The 20,105-nt window shown below is 52.3% G+C and overlaps 1 protein-coding gene across 4 annotated transcripts in view; it reads right to left on the bottom strand.

Annotated features, from left to right (window-relative positions):
* The window catches only part of rnf157 (ring finger protein 157), a 789,927-nt gene that overhangs the window by 262,747 nt on the left and 507,075 nt on the right, over positions 1–20,105 (bottom strand). The window lies entirely within an intron of this gene.

The raw sequence follows: 20,105 nt of genomic DNA on the forward strand, positions 1-20,105 counted from the left end.
CTCACGGACCTAACTTACCAATCACCAATATAACTCACCAATCACCAATATCACACACCGACATCTCACCAATCACCGATATAACTCACCAATCAACAATATCACACACCGACATCTCACCAATCACCGATATAACTCATCAATCAACAATATCACTCACCGACATCTCACCAATCACCGATATAACTCATCAATCACCAATATCACACACCGACATCTCACCAATCACCGATATAACTCATCAGTCACCAATATCACTCACCGACATCTCACCAATCACCGATATAACTCATCAATCAACAATATCACTCACCGACATCTCACCAATCACCGATATAACTCATCAATCACCAATATCACTCACCGGCATAACTCACCAATCACTGAAATAACTCATCGACATTACTCACCAATCACCAATATAGCTCACCAATCACCAATATAGCTCACCAATCACCGATATAACTCATCAATCACCAATATCACTCACCGGCATAGCTCACCAATCACTGAAATAACTCATCGACATTACTCACCAATCACCAATATAGCTCACCAATCACCAATATAGCTCACCAATCACCGATATAACTCATCAATCACCAATATCACTCACCGGCATAGCTCACCAATCACTGAAATAACTCATCGACATTACTCACCAATCACCAATATAGCTCACCAATCACCGATATAACTCATCAATCACCAATATCACTCACCGGCATAGCTCACCAATCACTGAAATAACTCATCGACATTACTCACCAATCACCAATATAGCTCACCAATCACCGATATAACTCATCAATCACCAATATCACTCACCGACATCTCACCAATCACCGATATAACTCATCAATCACCAATATCACTCACCGACATCTCACCAATCACCGATATAACTCATCAATCACCAATATCACTCACCGGCATAACTCACCAATCACTGAAATAACTCATCGACATTACTCACCAATCACCAATATAGCTCACCAATCACCAATATAGCTCACCAATCACCGATATAACTCATCAATCACCAATATCACTCACCGACATCTCACTAATCACCGATATAACTCATCAATCACCAATATCACTCACCGACATCTCACCAATCACCGATATAACTCATCAATCACCAATATCACTCACCGGCATAACTCACCAATCACTGAAATAACTCATCGACATTACTCACCAATCACCAATATAGCTCACCAATCACCAATATAGCTCACCAATCACCGATATAACTCATCAATCACCAATATCACTCACCGACATTACTCACCAATCACCAACTACTTATATTGTGTTTTAATGTAATGAAAGTTTTTTCTTTCATTTACAGGATGTGGGCTTCGCTGGCTGGGCCAGCATTTATTGTCCATCCCTAGTTGCCCTTGAGAAGGTGGTGGTGAGCTGCCTTCTTGAGCCGCTGCAGCCCATGTGGTGTAGGTCCACCCTCAGTGCTGTTAGAGAGAGAGTTGCGGGATTTTGTCCGTGTGGTGTAGGTACACCCTCAGTGCTGTTAGAGAGAGAGTTGCAGGATTTTGTCCATGTGGTGTAGGTACACCCACAGCGCTGTTAGGGAGGGAGTTCCAGGATTTTGTCCATGTGGTGTAGGTCCACCCTCAGCGCTGTTAGAGAGAGAGTTCCAGGATTTTGTCCATGTGGTGTAGATCCACCCACAGTGCTGTTAGGGAGGGAGTTCCAGGATTTTGTCCCCGTGTGGTGTAGGTACACCCACAGCGCTGTTAGGGAGGGAGTTGCAGGATTTTGTCCCCGTGTGGTGTAGGTACACCCACAGCGCTGTTAGGGAGGGAGTTGCAGGATTTTGTCCGTGTGGTGTAGGTACACCCACAGCGCTGTTAGGGAGGGAGTTGCAGGATTTTGTCCCCGTGTGGTGTAGGTACACCCTCAGTGCTGTTAGGGAGGGAGTTCCAGGATTTTGTCCGTGTGGTGTAGGTACACCCACAGCGCTGTTAGAGAGAGAGTTCCAGGATTTTGTCCCTGTGGTGTAGGTACACCCACGGCGCTGTTAGGGAGAGAGTTCCAGGATTTTGTCCGTGTGGTGTAGGTCCACCCTCAGCGCTGTTAGGGAGGGAGTTCCAGGATTTTGTCCGTGTGGTGTAGGTACACCCACAGCGCTGTTAGGGAGGGAGTTCCAGGATTTTGTCCGTGTGGTGTAGGTACACCCACAGCGCTGTTAGGGAGGGAGTTCCAGGATTTTGTCCATGTGGTGTAGGTACACCCACAGCACTGTTAGGGAGGGAGTTCCAGGATTTTGTCCATGTGGTGTAGGTACACCCTCAGCGCTGTTAGGGAGGGAGTTACAGGATTTTGTCCGTGTGGTGTAGGTACACCCACAGCGCTGTTAGGGAGGGAGTTCCAGGATTTTGTCCATGTGGTGTAGGTCCACCCTCAGCGCTGTTAGGGAGGGAGTTCCAGGATTTTGTCCATGTGGTGTAGGTACACCCACGGCGCTGTTAGGGAGGGAGTTCCAGGATTTTGTCCGTGTGGTGTAGGTACACCCACAGCGCTGTTAGGGAGGGAGTTCCAGGATTTTGTCCGTGTGGTGTAGGTACACCCTCAGCGCTGTTAGGGAGGGAGTTCCAGGATTTTGTCCCTGTGGTGTAGGTACACCCACAGCGCTGTTAGGGAGGGAGTTCCAGGATTTTGTCCATGTGGTGTAGGTCCACCCACAGTGCTGTTAGGGAGGGAGTTGCAGGATTTTGTCCGTGTGGTGTAGGTACACCCACAGTGCTGTTAGGGAGGGAGTTGCAGGATTTTGTCCGTGTGGTGTAGGTACACCCACAGCGCTGTTAGGGAGGGAGTTCCAGGATTTTGTCCATGTGGTGTAGGTCCACCCTCAGCGCTGTTAGGGAGGGAGTTCCAGGATTTTGTCCATGTGGTGTAGGTACACCCACGGCGCTGTTAGGGAGGGAGTTCCAGGATTTTGTCCGTGTGGTGTAGGTACACCCACAGCGCTGTTAGGGAGGGAGTTCCAGGATTTTGTCCGTGTGGTGTAGGTACACCCTCAGCGCTGTTAGGGAGGGAGTTCCAGGATTTTGTCCCTGTGGTGTAGGTACACCCACAGCGCTGTTAGAGAGAGAGTTCCAGGATTTTGTCCGTGTGGTGTAGGTCCACTCACAGCGCTGTTAGGGAGGGAGTTCCAGGATTTTGTCCGTGTGGTGTAGGTCCACTCACAGCGCTGTTAGGGAGGGAGTTCCAGGATTTTGTCCGTGTGGTGTAGGTACACCCACAGCGCTGTTAGGGAGGGAGTTCCAGGATTTTGTCCGTGTGGTGTAGGTACACCCACAGTGCTGTTAGAGAGAGAGTTCCAGGATTTTGTCCGTGTGGTGTAGGTACACCCACAGTGCTGTTAGGGAGGGAGTTCCAGGATTTTGTCCGTGTGGTGTAGGTACACCCACAGCGCTGTTAGAGAGAGAGTTCCAGGATTTTGTCCATGTGGTGTAGGTACACCCTCAGTGCTGTTAGAGAGAGAGTTGCAGGATTTTGTCCCTGTGGTGTAGGTCCACCCTCAGTGCTGTTAGAGAGAGAGTTGCAGGATTTTGTCCGTGTGGTGTGAGTACACCCACGGCGCTGTTAGGGAGGGAGTTCCAGGATTTTGTCCATGTGGTGTAGGTCCACCCACAGCGCTGTTAGGGAGGGAGTTCCAGGATTTTGTCCGTGTGGTGTAGGTACACCCACAGCGCTGTTAGGGAGGGAGTTCCAGGATTTTGTCCGTGTGGTGTAGGTACACCCACAGCGCTGTTAGAGAGAGAGTTGCAGGATTTTGTCCATGTGGTGTAGGTACACCCACAGCGCTGTTAGGGAGGGAGTTGCAGGATTTTGTCCATGTGGTGTAGGTCCACCCTCAGCGCTGTTAGAGAGAGAGTTGCAGGATTTTGTCCATGTGATGTAGGTCCACCCTCAGCGCTGTTAGAGAGAGAGTTGCAGGATTTTGTCCGTGTGGTGTAGGTACACCCACAGCGCTGTTAGAGAGAGAGTTCCAGGATTTTGTCCGTGTGGTGTAGGTCCACCCTCAGCGCTGTTAGAGAGAGAGTTGCAGGATTTTGTCCATGTGGTGTAGGTCCACCCACAGCGCTGTTAGAGAGAGAGTTCCAGGATTTTGTCCGTGTGGTGTAGGTACACCCACAGCGCTGTTAGAGAGAGAGTTCCAGGATTTTGTCCATGTGGTGTAGGTCCACCCTCAGTGCTGTTAGAGAGAGAGTTCCAGGATTTTGTCCGTGTGGTGTAGGTCCACCCTCAGTGCTGTTAGAGAGAGAGTTGCAGGATTTTGTCCGTGTGGTGTAGGTCCACCCACAGCGCTGTTAGAGAGAGAGTTCCAGGATTTTGTCCATGTGGTGTAGGTCCACCCTCAGCGCTGTTAGAGAGAGAGTTCCAGGATTTTGTCCATGTGGTGTAGGTCCACCCTCAGCGCTGTTAGGGAGGGAGTTGCAGGATTTTGTCCATGTGGTGTAGGTCCACCCTCAGCGCTGTTAGAGAGAGAGTTGCAGGATTTTGTCCATGTGGTGTAGGTCCACCCTCAGCGCTGTTAGAGAGAGAGTTGCAGGATTTTGTCCATGTGGTGTAGGTCCACCCTCAGCGCTGTTAGAGAGAGAGTTCCAGGATTTTGTCCGTGTGGTGTAGGTACACCCACAGCGCTGTTAGAGAGAGAGTTCCAGGATTTTGTCCATGTGGTGTAGGTACACCCTCAGCGCTGTTAGAGAGAGAGTTCCAGGATTTTGTCCATGTGGTGTAGGTCCACCCTCAGCGCTGTTAGGGAGGGAGTTGCAGGATTTTGTCCGTGTGGTGTAGGTACACCCACGGCGCTGTTAGGGAGGGAGTTGCAGGATTTTGTCCGTGTGGTGTAGGTCCACCCTCAGCGCTGTTAGGGAGGGAGTTCCAGGATTTTGTCCGTGTGGTGTAGGTACACCCACAGCGCTGTTAGGGAGGGAGTTCCAGGATTTTGTCCATGTGGTGTAGGTCCACCCACAGCGCTGTTAGGGAGAGAGTTCCAGGATTTTGTCCGTGTGGTGTAGGTCCACCCTCAGCGCTGTTAGGGAGGGAGTTCCAGGATTTTGTCCGTGTGGTGTAGGTACACCCACAGCGCTGTTAGGGAGGGAGTTCCAGGATTTTGTCCGTGTGGTGTAGGTACACCCACAGCGCTGTTAGGGAGGGAGTTCCAGGATTTTGTCCATGTGGTGTAGGTACACCCACAGCACTGTTAGGGAGGGAGTTCCAGGATTTTGTCCATGTGGTGTAGGTACACCCTCAGCGCTGTTAGGGAGGGAGTTACAGGATTTTGTCCGTGTGGTGTAGGTACACCCACAGCGCTGTTAGGGAGGGAGTTCCAGGATTTTGTCCATGTGGTGTAGGTCCACCCTCAGCGCTGTTAGGGAGGGAGTTCCAGGATTTTGTCCATGTGGTGTAGGTACACCCACGGCGCTGTTAGGGAGGGAGTTCCAGGATTTTGTCCGTGTGGTGTAGGTACACCCACAGCGCTGTTAGGGAGGGAGTTCCAGGATTTTGTCCGTGTGGTGTAGGTACACCCTCAGCGCTGTTAGGGAGGGAGTTCCAGGATTTTGTCCCTGTGGTGTAGGTACACCCACAGCGCTGTTAGGGAGGGAGTTCCAGGATTTTGTCCGTGTGGTGTAGGTACACCCACAGCGCTGTTAGGGAGGATCTCCCAGAATTTTGTCCGTGTGTTGTAGGTACATCCACAGTGCTGTTAGGGAGGGATGTGCAGTATTTTGTCCGTGTGGTGTAGGTACACCCACAGCGCTGTTAGGGAGGGAGTTCCAGGATTTTGTCCCGTGTGTGTACGTACAGCCACAGTGCTGTTAGGGAGGGAGTTCCAGGATTTTGTCCATGTGGTGTAGGTACACCCACGGCGCTGTTAGGGAGGGAGTTCCAGGATTTTGTCCGTGTGGTGTAGGTACACCCACAGCGCTGTTAGGGAGGGAGTTCCAGGATTTTGTCCGTGTGGTGTAGGTACACCCTCAGCGCTGTTAGGGAGGGAGTTCCAGGATTTTGTCCCTGTGGTGTAGGTACACCCACAGCGCTGTTAGAGAGAGAGTTCCAGGATTTTGTCCGTGTGGTGTAGGTCCACTCACAGCGCTGTTAGGGAGGGAGTTCCAGGATTTTGTCCGTGTGGTGTAGGTCCACTCACAGCGCTGTTAGGGAGGGAGTTCCAGGATTTTGTCCGTGTGGTGTAGGTACACACACAGCGCTGTTAGGGAGGGAGTTCCAGGATTTTGTCCGTGTGGTGTAGTTACAAACACAGTGCTGTTAGAGAGAGAGTTCCAGGATTTTGTCCGTGTGGTGTAGGTACACCCACAGTGCTGTTAGGGAGGGAGTTCCAGGATTTTGTCCGTGTGGTGTAGGTACACCCACAGCGCTGTTAGAGAGAGAGTTCCAGGATTTTGTCCATGTGGTGTAGGTACACCCTCAGTGCTGTTAGAGAGAGAGTTGCAGGATTTTGTCCCTGTGGTGTAGGTCCACCCTCAGTGCTGTTAGAGAGAGAGTTGCAGGATTTTGTCCATGTGGTGTAGGTACACCCACGGCGCTGTTAGGGAGGGAGTTCCAGGATTTTGTCCATGTGGTGTAGGTCCACCCACAGCGCTGTTAGGGAGGGAGTTCCAGGATTTTGTCCGTGTGGTGTAGGTACACCCACAGCGCTGTTAGGGAGGGAGTTCCAGGATTTTGTCCGTGTGGTGTAGGTACACCCACAGCGCTGTTAGAGAGAGAGTTGCAGGATTTTGTCCATGTGGTGTAGGTACACCCACAGCGCTGTTAGGGAGGGAGTTGCAGGATTTTGTCCATGTGGTGTAGGTCCACCCTCAGCGCTGTTAGAGAGAGAGTTGCAGGATTTTGTCCATGTGATGTAGGTCCACCCTCAGCGCTGTTAGAGAGAGAGTTGCAGGATTTTGTCCGTGTGGTGTAGGTACACCCACAGCGCTGTTAGAGAGAGAGTTCCAGGATTTTGTCCGTGTGGTGTAGGTCCACCCTCAGCGCTGTTAGAGAGAGAGTTGCAGGATTTTGTCCATGTGGTGTAGGTCCACCCACAGCGCTGTTAGAGAGAGAGTTCCAGGATTTTGTCCGTGTGGTGTAGGTACACCCACAGCGCTGTTAGAGAGAGAGTTCCAGGATTTTGTCCATGTGGTGTAGGTCCACCCTCAGTGCTGTTAGAGAGAGAGTTCCAGGATTTTGTCCGTGTGGTGTAGGTCCACCCTCAGTGCTGTTAGAGAGAGAGTTGCAGGATTTTGTCCGTGTGGTGTAGGTCCACCCACAGCGCTGTTAGAGAGAGAGTTCCAGGATTTTGTCCATGTGGTGTAGGTCCACCCTCAGCGCTGTTAGAGAGAGAGTTCCAGGATTTTGTCCATGTGGTGTAGGTCCACCCTCAGCGCTGTTAGGGAGGGAGTTGCAGGATTTTGTCCATGTGGTGTAGGTCCACCCTCAGCGCTGTTAGAGAGAGAGTTGCAGGATTTTGTCCATGTGGTGTAGGTCCACCCTCAGCGCTGTTAGAGAGAGAGTTGCAGGATTTTGTCCATGTGGTGTAGGTCCACCCTCAGCGCTGTTAGAGAGAGAGTTCCAGGATTTTGTCCGTGTGGTGTAGGTACACCCACAGCGCTGTTAGAGAGAGAGTTCCAGGATTTTGTCCATGTGGTGTAGGTACACCCTCAGCGCTGTTAGAGAGAGAGTTCCAGGATTTTGTCCATGTGGTGTAGGTCCACCCTCAGCGCTGTTAGGGAGGGAGTTGCAGGATTTTGTCCGTGTGGTGTAGGTACACCCACGGCGCTGTTAGGGAGGGAGTTGCAGGATTTTGTCCGTGTGGTGTAGGTCCACCCTCAGCGCTGTTAGGGAGGGAGTTCCAGGATTTTGTCCGTGTGGTGTAGGTCCACCCACAGTGCTGTTAGGGAGGGAGTTCCAGGATTTTGTCCATGTGGTGTAGGTACACCCTCAGCGCTGTTAGAGAGAGAGTTCCAGGATTTTGTCCGTGTGGTGTAGGTCCACCCTCAGCGCTGTTAGAGAGAGAGTTCCAGGATTTTGTCCATGTGGTGTAGGTACACCCACGGCGCTGTTAGGGAGGGAGTTGCAGGATTTTGTCCATGTGGTGTAGGTACACCCACAGCGCTGTTAGGGAGGGAGTTCCAGGATCTTGTCCGTGTGGTGTAGGTACACCCTCAGGGCTGTTAGGGAGGGAGTTCCAGGATTTTGTCCATGTGGTGTAGGTCCACCCTCAGCGCTGTTAGAGAGAGAGTTCCAGGATTTTGTCCGTGTGGTGTAGGTACACCCACAGTGCTGTTAGAGAGAGAGTTGCGGGATTTTGTCCGTGTGGTGTAGGTACACCCACAGCGCTGTTAGGGAGGGAGTTCCAGGATTTTGTCCGTGTGGTGTAGGTACACCCACAGTGCTGTTAGAGAGAGAGTTGCGGGATTTTGTCCGTGTGGTGTAGGTACACCCACAGCGCTGTTAGGGAGGGAGTTGCAGGATTTTGTCCATGTGGTGTAGGTCCACCCTCAGCGCTGCTAGGGAGGGAGTTGCAGGATTTTGTCCATGTGGTGTACGTACACCCTCAGTGCTGTTAGAGAGAGAGTTGCAGGATTTTGTCCGTGTGGTGTAGGTCCACCCTCAGCGCTGTTAGAGAGAGAGTTCCAGGATTTTGTCCGTGTGGTGTAGGTACACCCACAGCGCTGTTAGGGAGGGAGTTGCAGGATTTTGTCCATGTGGTGTAGGTCCACCCTCAGCGCTGTTAGGGAGGGAGTTCCAGGATTTTGTCCGTGTGGTGTAGGTCCACCCTCAGCGCTGTTAGAGAGAGAGTTCCAGGATTTTGTCCATGTGGTGTAGGTCCACCCTCAGTGCTGTTAGGGAGGGAGTTCCAGGATTTTGTCCGTGTGGTGTAGGTCCACCCTCAGCGATGTTAGAGAGAGAGTTGCAGGATTTTGTCCATGTGGTGTAGGTCCACCCTCAGCGCTGTTAGAGAGAGAGTTCCAGGATTTTGTCCATGTGGTGTAGGTACACCCACAGCGCTGTTAGGGAGGGAGTTCCAGGATTTTGTCCGTGTGGTGTAGGTACACCCACAGCGCTGTTAGGGAGGGAGTTCCAGGATTTTGTCCGTGTGGTGTAGGTACACCCACAGCGCTGTTAGAGAGAGAGTTCCAGGATTTTGTCCATGTGGTGTAGGTACACCCTCAGCGCTGTTAGAGAGAGAGTTCCAGGATTTTGTCCATGTGGTGTAGGTACACCCTCAGCGCTGTTAGAGAGAGAGTTCCAGGATTTTGTCCATGTGGTGTAGGTCCACCCTCAGTGCTGTTAGAGAGAGAGTTGCAGGATTTTGTCCGTGTGGTGTAGGTACACCCACGGCGCTGTTAGGGATTGAGTTGCAGGATTTTGTCCGTGTGGTGTAGGTCCTCCCTCAGCGCTGTTAGGGAGGGAGTTCCAGGATTTTGTCCGTGTGGTGTAGGTCCACCCACAGTGCTGTTAGGGAGGGAGTTCCAGGATTTTGTCCATGTGGTGTAGGTACACCCTCAGCGCTGTTAGAGAGAGAGTTCCAGGATTTTGTCCGTGTGGTGTAGGTCCACCCTCAGCGCTGTTAGAGAGAGAGTTCCAGGATTTTGTCCATGTGGTGTAGGTACACCCACGGCGCTGTTAGGGAGGGAGTTGCAGGATTTTGTCCATGTGGTGTAGGTACACCCTCAGTGCTGTTAGAGAGAGAGTTCCAGGATTTTGTCCATGTGGTGTAGGTACACCCACAGCGCTGTTAGGGAGGGAGTTCCAGGATTTTGTCCATGTGGTGTAGGTACACCCTCAGGGCTGTTAGGGAGGGAGTTCCAGGATTTTGTCCATGTGGTGTAGGTCCACCCTCAGCGCTGTTAGAGAGAGAGTTCCAGGATTTTGTCCGTGTGGTGTAGGTACACCCACAGTGCTGTTAGAGAGAGAGTTGCGGGATTTTGTCCGTGTGGTGTAGGTACACCCACAGCGCTGTTAGGGAGGGAGTTCCAGGATTTTGTCCGTGTGGTGTAGGTACACCCACAGTGCTGTTAGAGAGAGAGTTGCGGGATTTTGTCCGTGTGGTGTAGGTACACCCACAGCGCTGTTAGAGAGAGAGTTGCAGGATTTTGTCCGTGTGGTGTAGGTACACCCACAGGGCTGTTAGGGAGGGAGTTGCAGGATTTTGTCCATGTGGTGTAGGTCCACCCTCAGCGCTGTTAGGGAGGGAGTTGCAGGATTTTGTCCATGTGGTGTAGGTACACTCACAGCGCAGTTAGGGAATGAGTTCCAGGATTTTGTCCGTGTGGTGTAGGTACACCCACCGTGCTGTTAGGGAGGGAGTTCCAGGATTTTGTCCATGTGGTGTAGGTACACCCACAGCGCTGTTAGGGAGGGAGTTCCAGGATTTTGTCCGTGTGGTGTAGGTCCACCCTCAGCGCTGTTAGAGAGAGAGTTCCAGGATTTTGTCCATGTGGTGTAGGTCCACCCTCAGTGCTGTTAGAGAGAGAGTTCCAGGATTTTGTCCCTGTGGTGTAGGTACACCCACAGCGCTGTTAGGGAGGGAGTTCCAGGATTTTGTCCATGTGGTGTAGGTCCACCCTCAGCGCTGTTAGGGAGGGAGTTCCAGGATTTTGTCCGTGTGGTGTAGGTCCACCCTCAGTGCTGTTAGAGAGAGAGTTCCAGGATTTTGTCCATGTGGTGTAGGTACACCCACAGTGCTGTTAGAGAGAGAGTTCCAGGGTTTTGTCCGTGTGGTGTAGGTACACCCATGGCGCTGTTAGGGAGGGAGTTGCAGGATTTTGTCCGTGTGGTGTAGGTACACCCACAGCGCTGTTAGGGAGGGAGTTCCAGGATTTTGTCCGTGTGGTGTAGGTACACCCTCAGTGCTGTTAGAGAGAGAGTTCCAGGATTTTGTCCATGTGGTGTAGGTACACCCATGGCGCTGTTAGGGAGGGAGTTGCAGGATTTTGTCCGTGTGGTGTAGGTACACCCACGGCGCTGTTAGGGAGGGAGTTCCAGGATTTTGTCCCTGTGGTGTAGGTACACCCACAGCGCTGTTAGGGAGGGAGTTCCAGGATTTTGTCCGTGTGGTGTAGGTACACCCACCGTGCTGTTAGGGAGGGAGTTCCAGGATTTTGTCCGTGTGGTGTAGGTACACCCTCAGTGCTGTTAGAGAGAGAGTTGCAGGATTTTGTCCATGTGGTGTAGGTCCACTCACAGCGCTGTTAGAGAGAGAGTTCCAGGATTTTGTCCGTGTGGTGTAGGTACACCCACAGTGCTGTTAGGGAGGGAGTTCCAGGATTTTGTCCATGTGGTGTAGGTACACCCACAGCGCTGTTAGAGGGAGAGTTCCAGGATTTTGTCCATGTGGTGTAGGTACACCCTCAGTGCTGTTAGAGAGAGAGTTGCAGGATTTTGTCCCTGTGGTGTAGGTCCACCCACAGCGCTGTTAGGGAGGGAGTTCCAGGATTTTGTCCGTGTGGTGTAGGTACACCCACAGCGCTGTTAGGGAGGGAGTTCCAGGATTTTGTCCCTGTGGTGTAGGTACACCCTCAGCGCTGTTAGAGAGAGAGTTGCAGGATTTTGTCCGTGTGGTTTAGGTACACCCACAGTGCTGTTAGGGAGGGAGTTCCAGGATTTTGTCCGTGTGGTGTAGGTCCACCCTCAGTGCTGTTAGAGAGAGAGTTGCAGGATTTTGTCCATGTGGTGTAGGTACACCCACAGTGCTGTTAGAGAGGGAGTTCCAGGATTTTGTCCGTGTGGTGTAGGTACACCCACAGTGCTGTTAGGGAGGGAGTTCCAGGATTTTGTCCGTGTGGTGTAGGTCCACCCTCAGTGCTGTTAGGGAGAGAGTTCCAGGATTTTGTCCGTGTGGTGTAGGTCCACCCTCAGCGCTGTTAGGGAGGGAGTTCCAGGATTTTGTCCATGTGGTGTAGGTACACCCTCAGCGCTGTTAGAGAGAGAGTTGCAGGATTTTGTCCGTGTGGTGTAGGTACACCCACAGTGCTGTTAGGGAGGGAGTTCCAGGATTTTGTCCGTGTGGTGTAGGTACACCCTCAGTGCAGTTAGGGAGGGAGTTCCAGGATTTTGTCCATGTGGTGTAGGTCCACCCTCAGCGCTGTTAGAGAGAGAGTTCCAGGATTTTGTCCGTGTGGTGTAGGTACACCCTCAGCGCTGTTAGGGAGGGAGTTCCAGGATTTTGTCCCTGTGGTGTAGGTACACCCACAGTGCTGTTAGGGAGGGAGTTCCAGGATTTTGTCCCTGTGGTGTAGGTACACCCACAGCGCTGTTAGGGAGGGAGTTCCAGGATTTTGTCCCTGTGGTTTAGGTCCACCCACAGCGCTGTTAGGGAGGGAGTTCCAGGATTTTGTCCATGTGGTGTAGGTCCACTCACAGCGCTGTTAGAGAGAGAGTTCCAGGATTTTGTCCGTGTGGTGTAGGTACACCCACAGTGCTGTTAGGGAGGGAGTTCCAGGATTTTGTCCATGTGGTGTAGGTACACCCACAGCGCTGTTAGAGAGAGAGTTCCAGGATTTTGTCCATGTGGTGTAGGTACACCCTCAGTGCTGTTAGAGAGAGAGTTGCAGGATTTTGTCCCTGTGGTGTAGGTCCACCCACAGCGCTGTTAGGGAGGGAGTTCCAGGATTTTGTCCGTGTGGTGTAGGTACACCCACAGCGCTGTTAGGGAGGGAGTTCCAGGATTTTGTCCCTGTGGTGTAGGTACACCCTCAGCGCTGTTAGAGAGAGAGTTGCAGGATTTTGTCCGTGTGGTTTAGGTACACCCACAGTGCTGTTAGGGAGGGAGTTCCAGGATTTTGTCCGTGTGGTGTAGGTCCACCCTCAGTGCTGTTAGAGAGAGAGTTCCAGGATTTTGTCCGTGTGGTGTAGGTACACCCACAGTGCTGTTAGGGAGGGAGTTCCAGGATTTTGTCCGTGTGGTGTAGGTCCACCCTCAGTGCTGTTAGAGAGAGAGTTCCAGGATTTTGTCCGTGTGGTGTAGGTCCACCCTCAGTGCTGTTAGAGAGAGAGTTCCAGGATTTTGTCCGTGTGGTGTAGGTACACCCTCAGTGCTGTTAGAGAGAGAGTTCCAGGATTTTGTCCCTGTGGTGTAGGTACACCCACAGCACTGTTAGAGAGAGAGTTGCAGGATTTTGTCCGTGTGGTGTAGGTCCACCCTCAGTGCTGTTAGGGAGGGAGTTGCAGGATTTTGTCCGTGTGGTGTAGGTACACCCACAGCGCTGTTAGAGAGAGAGTTGCAGGATTTTGTCCGTGTGGTGTAGGTACACCCACAGCGCTGTTAGGGAGGGAGTTCCAGGATTTTGTCCGTGTGGTGTAGGTACACCCACAGCGCTGTTAGGGAGGGAGTTCCAGGATTTTGTCCGTGTGGTGTAGGTACACCCACAGCGCTGTTAGAGACAGAGTTCCAGGATTTTGTCCATGTGGTGTAGGAACACCCACAGCGCTATTAGGGAGGGAGTTCCAGGATTTTGTCCGTGTGGTGTAGGTACACCCTCAGCGCTGTTAGAGAGAGAGTTGCAGGATTTTGTCCGTGTGGTGTAGGTACACCCACAGTGCTGTTAGGGAGGGAGTTCCAGGATTTTGTCCGTGTGGTGTAGGTACACCCTCAGTGCAGTTAGGGAGGGAGTTCCAGGATTTTGTCCATGTGGTGTAGGTCCACCCTCAGCGCTGTTAGAGAGAGAGTTCCAGGATTTTGTCCGTGTGGTGTAGGTACACCCACAGTGCTGTTAGGGAGGGAGTTGCAGGATTTTGTCCGTGTGGTGTAGGTACACCCTCAGCGCTGTTAGAGAGAGAGTTGCAGGATTTTGTCCGTGTGGTGTAGGTACACCCACAGCGCTGTTAGGGAGGGAGTTGCAGGATTTTGTCCGTGTGGTGTAGGTACACCCTCAGCGCTGTTAGGGAGGGAGTTGCAGGATTTTGTCCATGTGGTGTAGGTACACCCTCAGCGCTGTTAGAGAGAGAGTTGCAGGATTTTGTCCGTGTGGTGTAGGTACACCCACAGTGCTGTTAGGGAGGGAGTTCCAGGATTTTGTCCGTGTGGTGTAGGTACACCCTCAGCGCTGTTAGAGAGAGAGTTGCAGGATTTTGTCCGTGTGGTGTAGGTACACCCACAGTGCTGTTAGGGAGGGAGTTCCAGGATTTTGTCCGTGTGGTGTAGGTACACCCTCAGTGCAGTTAGGGAGGGAGTTCCAGGATTTTGTCCATGTGGTGTAGGTCCACCCTCAGCGCTGTTAGAGAGAGAGTTCCAGGATTTTGTCCGTGTGGTGTAGGTACACCCTCAGCGCTGTTAGGGAGGGAGTTCCAGGATTTTGTCCCTGTGGTGTAGGTACACCCACAGTGCTGTTAGGGAGGGAGTTCCAGGATTTTGTCCCTGTGGTGTAGGTACACCCACAGCGCTGTTAGGGAGGGAGTTCCAGGATTTTGTCCCTGTGGTTTAGGTCCACCCACAGCGCTGTTAGGGAGGGAGTTCCAGGATTTTGTCCCTGTGGTTTAGGTCCACCCACAGCGCTGTTAGGGAGGGAGTTCCAGGATTTTGTCCGTGTGGTGTAGGTACACCCACGGCGCTGTTAGGGAGGGAGTTCCAGGATTTTGTCCGTGTGGTGTAGGTCCACCCTCAGCGCTGTTAGGGAGGGAGTTCCAGGATATTGTCCGTGTGGTGTAGGTACACCCACAGCGCTGTTAGGGATGGAGTTCCAGGATTTTGTCCGTGTGGTGTAGGTCCACCCTCAGCGCTGTTAGGGAGGGAGTTCCAGGATATTGTCCGTGTGGTGTAGGTCCACCCTCAGCGCTGTTAGAGAGAGAGTTCCAGGATTTTGTCCCTGTGGTGTAGGTACACCCACAGCGCTGTTAGGGAGGGAGTTGCAGGATTTTGTCCATGTGGTGTAGGTACACCCTCAGTGCTGTTAGGGAGGGAGTTGCAGGATTTTGTCCCTGTGGTGTAGGTACACCCTCAGCGCTGTTAGAGAGAGAGTTCCAGGATTTTGTCCGTGTGGTGTAGGTACACCCACAGTGCTGTTAGGGAGGGAGTTCCAGGATTTTGTCCGTGTGGTGTAGGTACACCCACAGCGCTGTTAGGGAGGGAGTTGCAGGATTTTGTCCGTGTGGTGTAGGTACACCCACAGCGCTGTTAGGGAGGGAGTTCCAGGATTTTGTCCGTGTGGTGTAGGTCCACCCTCAGCGCTGTTAGGGAGGGAGTTGCAGGATTTTGTCCGTGTGGTGTAGGTACACCCTCAGCGCTGTTAGGGAGGGAGTTCCAGGATTTTGTCCGTGTGGTGTAGGTACACCCTCAGTGCTGTTAGAGAGAGAGTTCCAGGATTTTGTCCGTGTGGTGTAGGTACACCCACAGCGCTGTTAGGGAGGGAGTTCCAGGATTTTGTCCATGTGGTGTAGGTACACCCACAGTGCTGTTAGGGAGGGAGTTGCAGGATTGTGTCCATGTGGTGTAGGTACACCCTCAGTGCTGTTAGGGATGGAGTTCCAGGATTTTGTCCGTGTGGTGTAGGTCCACCCTCAGCGCTGTTAGGGAGGGAGTTCCAGGATATTGTCCGTGTGGTGTAGGTCCACCCTCAGCGCTGTTAGAGAGAGAGTTCCAGGATTTTGTCCGTGTGGTGTAGGTACACCCACAGCGCTGTTAGGGAGGGAGTTCCAGGATTTTGTCCGTGTGGTGTAGGTACACCCTCAGTGCTGTTAGGGAGGGAGTTGCAGGATTTTGTCCCTGTGGTGTAGGTACACCCACAGCGCTGTTAGGGAGGGAGTTCCAGGATTTTGTCCGTGTGGTGTAGGTCCACCCTCAGTGCTGTTAGAGAGAGAGTTCCAGGATTTTGTCCGTGTGGTGTAGGTACACCCTCAGTGCTGTTAGAGAGAGAGTTCCAGGATTTTGTCCGTGTGGTGTAGGTCCACCCTCAGCGCTGTTAGGGAGGGAGTTCCAGGATTTTGTCCATGTGGTGTAGGTACACCCTCAGCGCTGTTAGAGAGAGAGTTCCAGGATTTTGTCCGTGTGGTGTAGGTACACCCACAGCGCTGTTAGGGAGGGAGTTCCAGGATTTTGTCCCTGTGGTGTAGGTCCACCCACAGTGCTGTTAGGGAGGGAGTTCCAGGATTTTGTCCATGTGGTTTAGGTACACCCTCAGTGCTGTTAGAGAGAGAGTTGCAGGATTTTGTCCATGTGGTGTAGGTACACCCACAGCTCTGTTAGGGAGGGAGTTCCAGGATTTTGTCCATGTGGTGTAGGTACACCCACAGTGCTGTTAGGGAGGGAGTTCCAGGATTTTGTCCCTGTGGTGTAGGTACACCCACGGCGCTAATAGGGAGGGAGTTCCAGGATTTTGTCCCTGTGGTGTAGGTACACACACAGTGCTGTTAGAGAGAGAGTTGCAGGATTTTGTCTGTGTGGTGTAGGTACACCCACGGCGCTGTTAGGGAGGGAGTTCCAGGATTTTGTCCATGTGGTGTAGGTCCACCCTCAGCGCTGTTAGGGAGGGAGTTCCAGGATTTTGTCCCTGTGGTGTAGGTACACCCACGGCGCTGTTAGGGAGGGAGTTCCAGGATTTTGTCCATGTGGTGTAGGTACACCCTCAGTGCTGTTAGAGAGAGAGTTCCAGGATTTTGTCCATGTGGTGTAGGTACACCCTCAGTGCTGTTAGGGAGGGAGTTCCAGGATTTTGTCCGTGTGGTGTAGGTACACCCTCAGTGCTGTTAGAGAGAGAGTTCCAGGATTTTGTCCATGTGGTGTAGGTACACCCTCAGTGCTGTTAGGGAGGGAGTTGCAGGATTTTGTCCGTGTGGTGTAGGTACACCCACAGCGCTGTTAGGGAGGGAGTTCCAGGATTTTGTCCGTGTGGTGTAGGTACACCCACAGCGCTGTTAGGGAGGGAGTTGCAGGATTTTGTCCGTGTGGTGTAGGTACACCCACAGCGCTGTTAGAGACAGAGTTCCAGGATTTTGTCCGTGTGGTGTAGGTACACCCACAGCGCTGTTAGAGACAGAGTTCCAGGATTTTGTCCGTGTGATGTAGGTACACCCTCAGTGCTGTTAGAGAGAGAGTTCCAGGATTTTGTCCGTGTGGTGTAGGTACACCCACAGCGCTGTTAGAGAGAGAGTTCCAGGATTTTGTCCGTGTGGTGTAGGTCCACCCTCAGTGCTGTTAGAGAGAGAGTTGCAGGATTTTGTCCGTGTGGTGTAGGTACACCCACGGCGCTGTTAGAGAGAGAGTTCCAGGATTTTGTCCGTGTGGTGTAGGTACACCCTCAGTGCTGTTAGGGAGGGAGTTCCAGGATTTTGTCCGTGTGGTGTAGGTACACCCACAGCGCTGTTAGGGAGGGAGTTCCAGGATTTTGTCCGTGTGGTGTAGGTACACCCACAGCGCTGTTAGAGAGAGAGTTCCAGGATTTTGTCCGTGTGGTGTAGGTACACCCACGGCGCTGTTAGGGAGGGAGTTCCAGGATTTTGTCCCTGTGGTGTAGGTACACACACAGTGCTGTTAGAGAGAGAGTTGCAGGATTTTGTCTGTGTGGTGTAGGTACACCCACGGCGCTGTTAGGGAGGGAGTTCCAGGATTTTGTCCATGTGGTGTAGGTCCACCCACAGCGCTGTTAGGGAGGGAGTTCCAGGATTTTGTCCATGTGGTGTAGGTCCACCCACAGCGCTGTTAGGGAGGGAGTTCCAGGATTTTGTCCATGTGGTGTAGGTACACCCTCAGTGCTGTTAGAGAGAGAGTTCCAGGATTTTGTCCATGTGGTGTAGGTACACCCTCAGTGCTGTTAGAGAGAGAGTTCCAGGATTTTGTCCATGTGGTGTAGGTACACCCTCAGTGCTGTTAGAGAGAGAGTTCCAGGATTTTGTCCATGTGGTGTAGGTACACCCTCAGTGCTGTTAGAGAGAGAGTTCCAGGATTTTGTCCATGTGGTGTAGGTCCACCCACAGCGCTGTTAGGGAGGGAGTTCCAGGATTTTGTCCATGTGGTGTAGGTACACCCTCAGTGCTGTTAGAGAGAGAGTTCCAGGATTTTGTCCATGTGGTGTAGGTACACCCTCAGTGCTGTTAGGGAGGGAGTTCCAGGATTTTGTCCGTGTGGTGTAGGTACACCCTCAGTGCTGTTAGAGAGAGAGTTCCAGGATTTTGTCCATGTGGTGTAGGTACACCCTCAGTGCTGTTAGGGAGGGAGTTGCAGGATTTTGTCCGTGTGGTGTAGGTACACCCACAGCGCTGTTAGGGAGGGAGTTCCAGGATTTTGTCCGTGTGGTGTAGGTACACCCACAGCGCTGTTAGGGAGGGAGTTGCAGGATTTTGTCCGTGTGGTGTAGGTACACCCACAGCGCTGTTAGAGACAGAGTTCCAGGATTTTGTCCGTGTGGTGTAGGTACACCCACAGCGCTGTTAGAGACAGAGTTCCAGGATTTTGTCCGTGTGATGTAGGTACACCCTCAGTGCTGTTAGAGAGAGAGTTCCAGGATTTTGTCCGTGTGGTGTAGGTACACCCACAGCGCTGTTAGAGAGAGAGTTCCAGGATTTTGTCCGTGTGGTGTAGGTACACCCTCAGTGCTGTTAGAGAGAGAGTTGCAGGATTTTGTCCGTGTGGTGTAGGTACACCCACAGCGCTGTTAGAGAGAGAGTTCCAGGATTTTGTCCGTGTGGTGTAGGTACACCCACAGCGCTGTTAGAGACAGAGTTCCAGGATTTTGTCCGTGTGATGTAGGTACACCCTCAGTGCTGTTAGAGAGAGAGTTCCAGGATTTTGTCCGTGTGGTGTAGGTACACCCACAGCGCTGTTAGAGAGAGAGTTCCAGGATTTTGTCCGTGTGGTGTAGGTACACCCACAGCGCTGTTAGAGAGAGAGTTCCAGGATTTTGTCCGTGTGGTGTAGGTACACCCACAGCGCTGTTAGAGAGAGAGTTCCAGGATTTTGTCCGTGTGGTGTAGGTACACCCTCAGTGCTGTTAGGGAGGGAGTTCCAGGATTTTGTCCGTGTGGTGTAGGTACACCCACAGCGCTGTTAGGGAGGGAGTTCCAGGATTTTGTCCGTGTGGTGTAGGTACACCCACAGCGCTGTTAGAGAGAGAGTTCCAGGATTTTGTCCGTGTGGTGTAGGTACACCCACAGCGCTGTTAGGGAGGGAGTTCCAGGATTTTGTCCATGTGGTGTAGGTACACACACCGTGCTGTTAGGGAGGGAGTTCCAGGATTTTGTCCGTGTGGTGTAGGTACACCCACAGCGCTGTTAGAGAGAGAGTTCCAGGATTTTGTCCGTGTGGTGTAGGTACACCCACAGCGCTGTTAGGGAGGGAGTTCCAGGATTTTGTCCATGTGGTGTAGGTACACACACCGTGCTGTTAGGGAGGGAGTTCCAGGATTTTGTCCGTGTGGTGTAGGTACACCCTCAGTGCTGTTAGGGAGGGAGTTCCAGGATTTTGTCCGTGTGGTGTAGGTACACCCTCAGCGCTGTTAGAGAGAGAGTTCCAGGATTTTGTCCGTGTGGTGTAGGTACACCCACAGTGCTGTTAGAGAGAGAGTTGCAGGATTTTGTCCATGTGGTGTAGGTACACCCACAGCGCTGTTAGGGAGGGAGTTCCAGGATTTTGTCCGTGTGGTGTAGGTACACCCTCAGTGCTGTTAGGGAGGGAGTTCCAGGATTTTGTCCATGTGGTGTAGGTACACCCTCAGCGCTGTTAGGGAGGGAGTTCCAGGATTTTGTCCGTGTGGTGTAGGTACACCCTCAGTGCTGTTAGAGAGGGAGTTCCAGGATTTTGTCCGTGTGGTGTAGGTACACCCTCAGTGCTGTTAGAGAGGGAGTTCCAGGATTTTGTCCGTGTGGTGTAGGTACACCCTCAGTGCTGTTAGGGAGGGAGTTGCAGGATTTTGTCCGTGTGGTGTAGGTACACCCACAGCGCTGTTAGTGAGGGAGTTCCAGGATTTTGTCCATGTGGTGTAGGTCCACCCTCAGCGCTGTTAGAGAGAGAGTTCCAGGATTTTGTCCATGTGGTGTAGGTACACCCACAGCGCTGTTAGGGAGGGAGTTCCAGGATTTTGTCCGTGTGGTGTAGGTACACCCACAGCGCTGTTAGGGAGGGAGTTCCAGGATTTTGT

Source organism: Carcharodon carcharias, chromosome 22, assembly GCF_017639515.1.
Source record: "Carcharodon carcharias isolate sCarCar2 chromosome 22, sCarCar2.pri, whole genome shotgun sequence".
In the NCBI taxonomy this organism is placed as follows: Eukaryota; Metazoa; Chordata; class Chondrichthyes; order Lamniformes; family Lamnidae; genus Carcharodon; species Carcharodon carcharias.